Here is a 10,965-nt window from a genome sequence, read left to right as displayed (position 1 = left end):
CCTAAAGGACACAAATATTAGTCTAGTGCTCTTCAGAAAGCACATGTAAGTCTAGTGCTTTCGAAGAATGCACATGTCAGTCTATTGCTCTCGAAGAATGCACATGTCATTCTAGTGCTCTCGAAGAATGCACAACAGGTGGTGATCCCGTAGGACACCTGCAAGGCACACTACCCAATCGACAAAGCTAACAATTTTCCCTTAGTCCGTTATAAACATTTAATCAATCCATTCCTAGTATAGACCATACTCCATCATATCATCAAACCATCTTAACACACTTACGTTCAATCTATTCAATCTATCACAAAATAAGTTGATACTATAACAACACACCAGACAGTCAAGATATATATATATACATAACACCTTTCTCAGTTTACAAATACATTATCCATCGTATCTACTTCTATACCAGTCTGGCATAATATACATGTAACGACCCAACTTTTCTAGTAAGTCGAAGTCATTAATTTCAAATAAAGACCTGAGTTTACTCAAAATCTCAATCTCAAACAATTTCAAAGTCTCAAGAAAACAAAAATTTATATCTGGGCCCTGTTTAAAATAACCAACACTTTGAAGAAAAATTACTAATTTGTGAGTACAGTTCAACTATAAAATTTTCTAAACAATCTCAAGAACTAAAACAAACACGTGAAACAAAACATTTAGCATAAGCAATTTAAAATAACCCCTATGGCAATCACGCTTCCTTCCTGCCCCTCGCCGATTTGCCGTCTTTATTACCTTTGCCTGAAAATTAAATAAGGAGGGTGAGTATAAAAATACCCAGTAAGAGACCCTCTACTAGTCCCGTCAGGGGAAAATAAATTGTTAACATTCTATTGGGACACCCTGTACAGTCGCAGTCTTGTGATCCCGTAGGATGCACATTCAGTCTAACGCCCTAAGGGACGTACATTTCAGTCTAGTGTTTCTGCAGAAACACATATCAGTCTAATGCTCGAAGGTGCAGAATAATTGGTGATCCCGTGGGACACCTACAAGGCACACATCCCAATAAAAGCTAACAATTTTTCCCCTCAGTCCATTCTAAACATCTTAACAGTCATTCACAAATCAGTTAAACATTCTCATCACGTAAACTCCTTATTTAACCTCAACCAGTCGTCTTACTCTAATTTAGCCCAAGGTCAGTAAAAAGCATATCATTACATCAGTTAACAAGCTAAACAATCATAACCTCCTCCTCAGTCACCAAGGGCACAACCACGACGTTTCTTCCGTTCACAAGCACACAACATAACAGTAGATATTATAATTCAGTCTAGACAACAATCAATCTACTAATCAAATCCACACTTTATATAAGCAACATCTACGAGATTCAGTCGTTTCCACATCCTTATCCTTGTACACATACATAACCAGACAGTCACAACATATACTCAACCACAGTCCACATCAACCCATGCACATATATGTATTAATTTCTCCCAGTCAAACACAGCAAACATTAAACTTTAAGTCAATGTCCAAACATACATCATAACAGTCATCTCTACTCAGTTCAAATAATATAATACGGTCCATACAGTCAATACATCTTAATTAGTCATTATATCTTAATTTTGTTGTTGAGTCCAGTAGAAAATCCCTTACCTCAAGGTTGCTCAATTTCTTAAACAAACTATATCCCACGAAAGATACGAAGTATTGGCGAGCCAAACTCCAAAATTCACAATTTCGGTTATGAACACGAGGGACCCAATGTCACTTCCAACACCTTCAAGAACAGTATTAACCAAACGTTTCATTTGATATTTTATCTTAACAATCCATCAAACAGAAACTATCAATTTTACTTATAAGAGAACTCACAACAAAAACGGCGGCAGCGACGATCGAACCTAACAAAAAGATCGTACAAACAGATTAGAGTGTACGTCGTTGTGAATTGCGGCTGGAAGAAGAACACGCTGCTGGAAGAAGAGGAAACGCGCGGCTGGAAGGAGACGTGCGCGCTGCCTCAAAATCGATCGACGATCTGACGCGGCGACCGGGCTTCACGAACGGAGAGGAAAGGAATGGGCGGCGGCTGGGCTTGGCTTCGACGGAGACAGAGGCGATTAGGAGGGGCACGGCGACGCAGATCTGGACGACAACTGCAAGGCGACGCGTACGGCTTGCTTCGCGAACAGAGATGGTGACCGACGGTTGCAGCGGCGGCTGGGTATGGTAGAAAAGAAAGAGAAATGGAAGAAGAATAGGGGCGGCGGCCGTGGATCGGAGAAGAAAAGAAGGAGGAGAGCGATGGTGGTCGGTTGGAGGGTGCGGCTGGAGGTAGGGCACGGTGAAGGAGAAAATAGAAAAAGAAAATGAAGGGGAAAGGGGGTTGCGCGGGAGGAAGAAGAAAGGAAAATTTTTCTTCTTTTCTTTTATTTAAATTAAATAATAAAACTAAAATATAAATAAATATATATATAATTATATTATCACATTTTCAAATCTTCTTTTTCCCCTTCAACATATTTTCTTCAAAAAATAAATCTTGTACAAATTGAATAATTTTCTTAAAATAAATTACCTTCGAGTTTGGGGCGTTACAATACATTTGTCATCATATCTACTTCTACATATATTAGTAAACCATACTAAGTCCAGAGATCCAAACAGTCAACACATTTCAAAACTTTCAAAGAGTCCAGTAATAGAAACCCCTTACTTTAATGTTACTCAAATTTCTCAAACGAAGGAAACCTAATACTAAGAATATGGAACTCAATTACTTTCACAATACTTTCTTTCATTTAATTTCCTCAATGTAAATTCTAGCTTATCAAAGTATTGGCGAATCGAACTCCAACAAATCTACAATTTAGTTGTGAATCCAAAGAACTCAAACGCTAACTTCAAGAATCAATTAACAATTTAACTAATTATCCAAAACTACAACCCAAGGATAATTACAATGTAAAACCACCACACTCACCAATACAACTTACCACAAAAATCCCAAAAATTAGAGTAAAATGGGGGCAACAACTTCGAATAACTAGAATCGACGCGTGTAATAGATCAGATCTAATCAACAAACGAAAAACAAACTTCAGCTTACAACCCATGGCTGGAGGTGAAGAGCCGCGCGACGGCACTTCGACAGACGCGACGGGCTCAGGTCTGCTCGACGACTGCTTCAACTAAGTAACAACGCCGGTGAGATGATAGGTCAATCGGTAACGTTCCTCGTCACCTGAAGCATAATGTGGTGGCGCGAACGTCGAAGGAGCTACGCGCGAATGAATCACAGCTTGGCTGGAAAACAGAGGTGAGACGCGATGCGAGAGTTCGAACTCACGACGAACGGTGTTTTGGCTTCAATGGAGACGAAGCGATCGGTGACGGCGTGGCGGCTGACGTCCAAGAGTAATATAAAATGGCTAAGGGAGGCAGGCGGCGGTGGGCACGGGGAAGAGGAAGAGTGAAGGAGAAAGAGATGGGGTTGCACGTGAATCAATAAAGAATTGATATTTTAAATTAATAATAACATTAATTCTATTATTATTATATATATTATTATTTAACATTTAGTATTCGAAGATAGGAAGGTCTCCAACGGGTGGTGTCCCCAATTCGGTGGATTATAGATTCAGAGACGTCAACAGATGATACGTTCTATGTATCTTTTAATTTAAAAGCATATTTAGTTCTTTATTTAGAACTTTGATTCTAAATATTGTCAATGTACTGGTATTTTGGAATTTTCAAATTAAAATTGATGAATGGTTTTGTAAAGTCTTTCACTGCCAAGAGCTTTTATCCCTTTAGGGCACACATACCAATTAAACTAATGCAAGACCTTTGACAGTAGTTAACGGTAGCATCTCACAAAGTGGAAGTGGTTGGCTTACCAACGAAAGATTTTCAATCATTTCTAGCAGTCCCTTTTCTGTTTGAGTATGACCTTCCATATTTTCTGCTATATTACTTATAGTTAATATCAAATGTGCATCTCTGCCATCTATGCTAATATCACTGCCTGACTGCTCTTGATGTTGAGGCGTTGTTCATTTTTGTTCCCTACACAGAAAAGAAAAAAAATTATTGTTGTTTATTTATAATCTAAGCAATTTTAAACAATATAAAGCAGTAACTAATGAATTAAACACTAACTGTTGAGTCTCTACAGTAGATTCTTGAAGATGTGACTCTTGAACAGATGGATTCTCATGGATGATCACATGTTTGTTATTTTGATGGTCATCATTCTTGTCCAGATTGTGATGACTAGAATCATCACGAAGATCATCATACATGTTGTTAATATCATCAAACAATTGATTCTGATTCTAGTATAGAAAGAAAAATGGATAATAAAAAAAATAGTTACAAAATGATCGTGTATCCTTAAGCAAACAATCGTGTAGAATATCTAAACGGTTGTTTTACGAAGGGTGATCGATATTTCAAATGGGATATGCGATCGTTCATATGTGATATGCGATCGTGTAAAGATATATCAAACCTTTGTTCTGTCAGAAGTCGTGCTAAGAAGAGTTGAAAGCTTGTAATAAGATCCATCAAAGCTGAAAGATTTTACATCAACACGTTCCTGACACAGTAATGCAGTATCAATGAGCATCAAATTACGTGAGATACGTATTAGAAAATATCTAACTGCTCAGTTAATTTTTTGGACATCAAATCACATTTTTTCAAGCTTAAGGAAGGAAATGTCAGCACTATATATGTCAGAGTTGTGCATTGCAATGGAAGTGCCAACACGAGGTGATACATGTGTGTCTTTCTGGGATGTAAATGCCACTCCCCGGCTAGGACCAGCATAGTCTTAGGGAGAAAGCATGCTAGGAATTGGAGTTGTGTCCTCAATTTCTTCAAGGACTTGAGCATTTCATCTTACACTAGAATGTCTCCTGTTCAGAGAGTTTATAGGATTTCTCAAGGCCATTTTTGCATACTTAACAGCTCTTGACAACGGTAGAGAGTCTAAATCTACACTTTCAGGGGGTTCCAACTCCACCACTCGATGAGCCAAAGATAGAGACGAATCATTAATGATCCAGTAAGCAACATGAAACCTTGTAATTTTGGGGTCAACGGTAGTCCCTCCCATTACTAGCTCAACACTCAAACGGAGTCTCCTGTATAAAATATAAAATAATACACACAAATAGTGAATGAAATCTTGTGACGTAACAAACACAAATTTTATGTATACTGCAATTTGACTAAATATTGAACAAGAAAGCCCAAGGGAATACACAAAAATCCAACGTTTTTAGGGGTCAATTTGAAAAATGGCAAAACTACTTTTTCTTTTCAATTTTAGCAAACAACATTTTTTGCACGTGCATGGTATTTTATAAAATACCAAAATATTCACCTTCTCCAACTATAATTATTTTGTTTTTACGTTATAATTAATTTATGTTATGTATTAATCAACTTTTAATTAATTTTTACTTGAAATAGATACATCAACATATCATAACTTTTCTCTTAAAATCTCGGACTCAACTAATTGATTCAACATTTTAATAACATTATTCAATCTTACTAATTTCAAAATAACCTAATTGAATTTGAATTTCAAAATAACCAAATTGAATTTCAAAAGTACAAAATTATTATTTTTTAGAATTTGAGAATCTCAACGATAGATTTTATATTAAAATAACCTTATCTCAAAATAATTTTAATGACTTGAATATCAAGATAATTAAATTATTATTTTAAAATTGGAAGAAAAACACAAAAAGCGCACACGCCTACTCACGTACACACGCACGCGCGCGTATACGCACACACACCACACGCACACACACACGCACACATGTGGACACTCACACCACGCACACGTAGACACACACACCCACGCACACGTGGACACGCGCATACGCAGTCGCGCACACGCACGCACACACGCACATATGCACAAAGATGTATAAATGAATTAAAATTAAAAAATAACTACAATAATTGTGTTTAGAAAGACTTTTAAACCATGTTCATTTGACTTAATAACGTTAGTTAAATTATAATTTCTATCAATATTGGTTTAAAAGTGTCATTAGTGTAATTATTTCAATATAATGCAGTCTTATCCAATTTTACGAACAAAAAACAAGTCGAATATGTACCAGTAGATGCACACTCTTTGTCATAAGAGATATAGCAACGTTTTTATGGGTCATTTTGAAAAATGACAAAACTACTTTTTCTTTTAAATTTTAGCAAATAGAATTTTTTGCACGTGTGCATGATATTTTATAAAATACCAAAATATTCACCATCTCAAACAATAATTATTTCATTTCTACGTTGTAATTAATTTATGTTATGCATTTATTAGCTTTTAATTATTTTTTACCTGAAAAAGATACATCAACCCATATCATAACTTTTTTCTTAATATCTCGGGACTCAACTAATTGATTCAAGATTTTAATTTTATTCAATCTTACTAATTTCAAAATAACCTAATTAAATTTCAATTTCAAAATAACAAAATTATTGTTTTTCGAAATTTGAGAATCTCAACGATAGATTTTGTATCAAAATAACTTTAATTGAATTTCAAAATTAAAAAATATCAACTTGTACACTATCTTTATCTCAAAATAACATTAATGGCTTGAATATCAAGATAATTGAATTATTATTTTAAAATTGGGAGAAATTTTACATTAACAAATATCAACTTGTTCGCACACATGCACACAAGCACACGTGCACACGCACGCACACGCACCACACACACCCATCCACACACGCACACGCACGCACATATGCACACACGCACAAAGAAGTGTAAATTAATTAAAGTTAAAAAACAAATACATTAATTATGTTCAGAAAGAGTTTTAAACCATGTTCATTTGACTTAATAACATTGATTAAATTATAATTTCTATCAATATTGGCTTAAAAGTGTCATTCGTGTAATTATTTCAATATAATGCGGTCTTATCCAATTTTTCAACAAACAAATCGAATATGGATCAGTAGATCTACACTCTTTGTCATAAGAGACATAACAACGTTTTTAGGGGTCATTTTGAAAAATGACAAAACTACTTTTTCCTTTGAATTTTAGCAACTAGCATTTTTTGCACGTGCATGGTATTTTATAAAATACCAAAATATCAACATTCTTCAACTGTAATTATTTCGCTTCTACATTGTAATTAATTTATGTTATGCATTTATCAACTTTTAATTATCATTTACTTGAAATAGATACATCAACTCATATCATAATATTTTTCTTAATATCTCGAGACTCAACTAATTAATTCAAATATTAACTTTATTCAATCATACTAATTTCAAAATAACCTAATTAAATTTGAATTTCAAAATAACAATTGAATTTCAAATAACAAAATTATTATTTTTCGGAATTTGAGAGTCTCAACGATAGATTTTGTATTAAAATAACCTTAATTGAATTTCAAAATTAAAAATATCAACCTGTTCACTCTTTTATCTCAAAATAACATTAATGCCTTGAATATCATGATAATTAAATTATTATTTTAAAATTGGAAGAAACTCAACATTAAAAAATATTAACTTGTTCGCACACAATCAGCACACACATACATACACTTGCACACGCGTGCACCCATACACGCACACACACGCGTGTACACACGCACGCACACACAAACAGTAGCCACACACACAGCAAACGCACACATGCACATGCACACGCGCACGCATGCACACACACACCTATCCACACGCGCACAAGCACACACACATGCACAAACGCACACACGCGTAGACACATACGCACACACGTAAACACATACGCACACGTGCACAAACACGCACGTGCGAGCACACCCACACACCCAAGCACACACGCACGCACAAACACATACAAACATGCACACACCCACACACATGCACACGACACTCGCACGAACGCACGCACATACACAAATGCACACCTACCTACACGCGCACACGACACACACATGCATGCATAAAGATGTATAAATGAGTTAAAATTAAAAAACAACTACATTAATTGTGTTTAGAAGGACTTTTAAACAATGTTCATTTGACTTAATAACATTAAATGAACTATAATTTCTATCAATATTGGCTTAAAAGTGTCATTCGTGTAATTATTTCAATATAATGCGATTTTATCCAATTATATTAGCAACAAACAGGTCGAATATGAACCAGTAGATATACACTCTGTCATAAGAGATATAGCAACATTTTTATGGGTCATTTTGACAGCTTAATTTCGTTGGCAAAAGAAAAGTCGATGAGTTTTTGAAGATTTACTGACGATATTTGTCATCAAGAAAGGGTAAATTTCTTGTAGTGCATGTACATCAAACATATCAAATTTGTTAAGTGTACCAATGAAGTATAAGAAGTTTATTAGTGGTGTATCAAGCGTATCAAACTTATAAGTGAAGTCTTTAAGTGTATCAAACTAATCAAGTGTATCAAGGCCTCAGGGGTATCAAGTGTATCAAGAAGAATCAAGTGTAACGAGAAGTATTATGTGTATGAAGATGTTTCAGGTGTGTATAAAAAAGTATCGAGTGTATCAATGAATACCGAGTGCATGAATTATAACTATCAAATGTATCAAGTGTATCAGCAAGAAGTATCAAGTGTATCAAGAGGTATTAGGTGTATCAAACGTGTATAAGGTGTATCAAATGTACATCAATAACGAGGGCATTTGTGATATTTTACCTCTTAATGTGTGAGCTGGTCTTTGTTCTTGTCACTTTCTCAAATAATAAAGTATGTGTTCGATGGACTTAATTATTATAACTTATTTTGCCATTTTCGCAAGTGTCCCTTAATTGTAATACATGTATATGTGACATAATCTAATCAAACTAACTCATAAATGGACTTAATCGATATCATGGACTAAATTCTTCAATTACTTGCAAATTTGGTGAGTTCCTTCAAACGTGGGCGGAGAGCTTAATTTTGAGAGAGAGGAAAAGTCGTGAAGAGTAATTGATAGAGAGGGGGGAACGTCGCAGAGAGCATTTGCGAAAGAGAAAGACAACGACGATGTGGGATGAAAACTCAATTTGTGTCACAAAAAATTTTGTATTTTTATTTTTAACGACACATTTTATTCCCTCATATCCCTTTTTCTTGATTTCAAGTGTCATTAAAACTTATATTTCTAAATAAATTTATTCGACGAAAGTGGCTAGATTGGTGGGTTCGACGGCGAAGGCTTGTTGTGGCAGCAACGACAACAGTGGTTGGAGTGTGGAATCGACGACAGCAAGTGGCAAAAAAATTGGAAGGCAAGGGTTCTTCATAACGACTCGGTAGCCACTTCGTTCGACGAGAATTTTTTTGCATTTTTGGTAGAGTGAGAAAAAAATTGCATTAAGACTTCATTCGACGACATCGTTTTTGCTTAAGAGAAAATTTGAGGTTTTTACTTTGTTGTAATTGCGTGAGAGAGGGAAATTATAAAATTTTGAAATTTGAGGTTTTTTCATTTGAAAATGTTTTTATGACAAAAAAATTGTCGTTAATTAATGACGCAAAAATTGTGTTGAAATAAATTAAATTGTATCAATAGAATTGTTTTAAGAAATAATCCATATTTTTATTTTCAACAACACAATGTACCTCATCCCACCTCTTTTTTCTTTTATTTTCAACGACACAATGTCTTGATTAAAATCCATTTTTCTAGTAGTGACTGAAAAAAAACTGGACAAAATCATAATATCTTTGATAATTAAATCACCAGTTGGTTTGAACATATATAATCTTGGATCTATTCTATTATGATATGACCATGGTACATCATGAACATACATTGACTAAAAAACTTAAATTGATGAGTGAATGTAATAAATTTAATATTAATTATATGATCAATACTTTACACATGTATATTGGTATATCAGTCAATAACAGTAGTAAGACAAATTATAAAATATAAGGGATAAAATTAAAGTCCTACACATGCATGTATGGTATACTATCTTGATAGCAAAAAGGAGATCAATATTCAGTAAAAATACATAACATAAACTGGAGAGGAAAAAAGCTAAAATAGAATATGCGGGGAAGGCTAGCTAGGAAATGCATACATAGCAGACAATATGGTTTGAAGGAGGGTGAGAAGAATGAGGAAAGTTGTAGCTAGCAATGATAACTTTCGCCTTGTTCCAATAACCTTATTTTGCCTTGCTCCTCTGCCTCTTGCAATGTACACATAAAGCTTTGGCGATTTTACCAAAGTGGAAAGCAGCTAAGGGGACGAAGGTATATTCGGAGATAGATTGTTAAACAATTGTAAAAAGTAAGCCTAAGAAGAGAGGTCCAATAAAATTCAGCCACCTCTCACATAGTAATTGAAATAGTCTAGCAACTTCAACCATTTCCCTCACAGAGAAGAAGAAGACCATAGCCACTCGAGGCTTTTGCACAGACAAACACCAAGAAGATGGTGTCCGGTTCGTATCTGTGCTAAGCGCGTCATTGTTTACGTCAGGCATCACACCTTGGAAAGGCTCTCTTTCATTATATATAGCCAAAGAACTTCCAAATTATTGAAAATAAATATTTTCAACAATTTTATATTCTCCTTTAATTTATATTCACTTTTGTTAGAAGTTATTTCTTCTTCATTTTTCTCACGAAAATCACATAATTTATTTATTGTTCTTGTAAATGTGTAATGATTATTTTATCATTTCATGTGAACAATATGATTTTGTTACCATTTACTCTCTTTGCTTTTTACTATTGAAATCTCCTAACTATAAACTAATTGCACAATTTTGCTCCTAATATACGATCATGTAGCAACCTATAAGCCGAGAGTAAAAACAAGAATCAATTGAAGAGGGAATAAATTGATATTATCACCCTGGAAGATGAAATATACATGAAGAGGGAATAAGTTTGATACAAAAACTAATCACCATTCATCATATATGAACAAAATATGTAATG

The 10,965-nt window shown here is 34.6% G+C and overlaps 1 long non-coding RNA gene across 1 annotated transcript; it reads right to left on the bottom strand.

Moving 5' to 3' along the window:
* Nucleotides 1-1,409: 1,409 nt before the first annotated feature.
* LOC116406057 lies at nt 1,410-1,889 on the bottom strand. Its single transcript, XR_004219121.1, has 2 exons — nt 1,846-1,889; nt 1,410-1,750 (listed from the first exon to the last, which is right to left on the bottom strand). It is a non-coding gene; the product is annotated as an uncharacterized LOC116406057 (long non-coding RNA).
* Nucleotides 1,890-10,965: the final 9,076 nt, after the last annotated feature.

Source organism: Cucumis sativus, unplaced genomic scaffold (assembly GCF_000004075.3).
Source record: "Cucumis sativus cultivar 9930 unplaced genomic scaffold, Cucumber_9930_V3 scaffold61, whole genome shotgun sequence".
Classification (NCBI taxonomy): domain Eukaryota; kingdom Viridiplantae; phylum Streptophyta; class Magnoliopsida; order Cucurbitales; family Cucurbitaceae; genus Cucumis; species Cucumis sativus.
The sequence above is the reverse complement of the archived record's forward strand: the minus strand, read 5'-3'. Positions and strand labels throughout refer to the sequence as shown.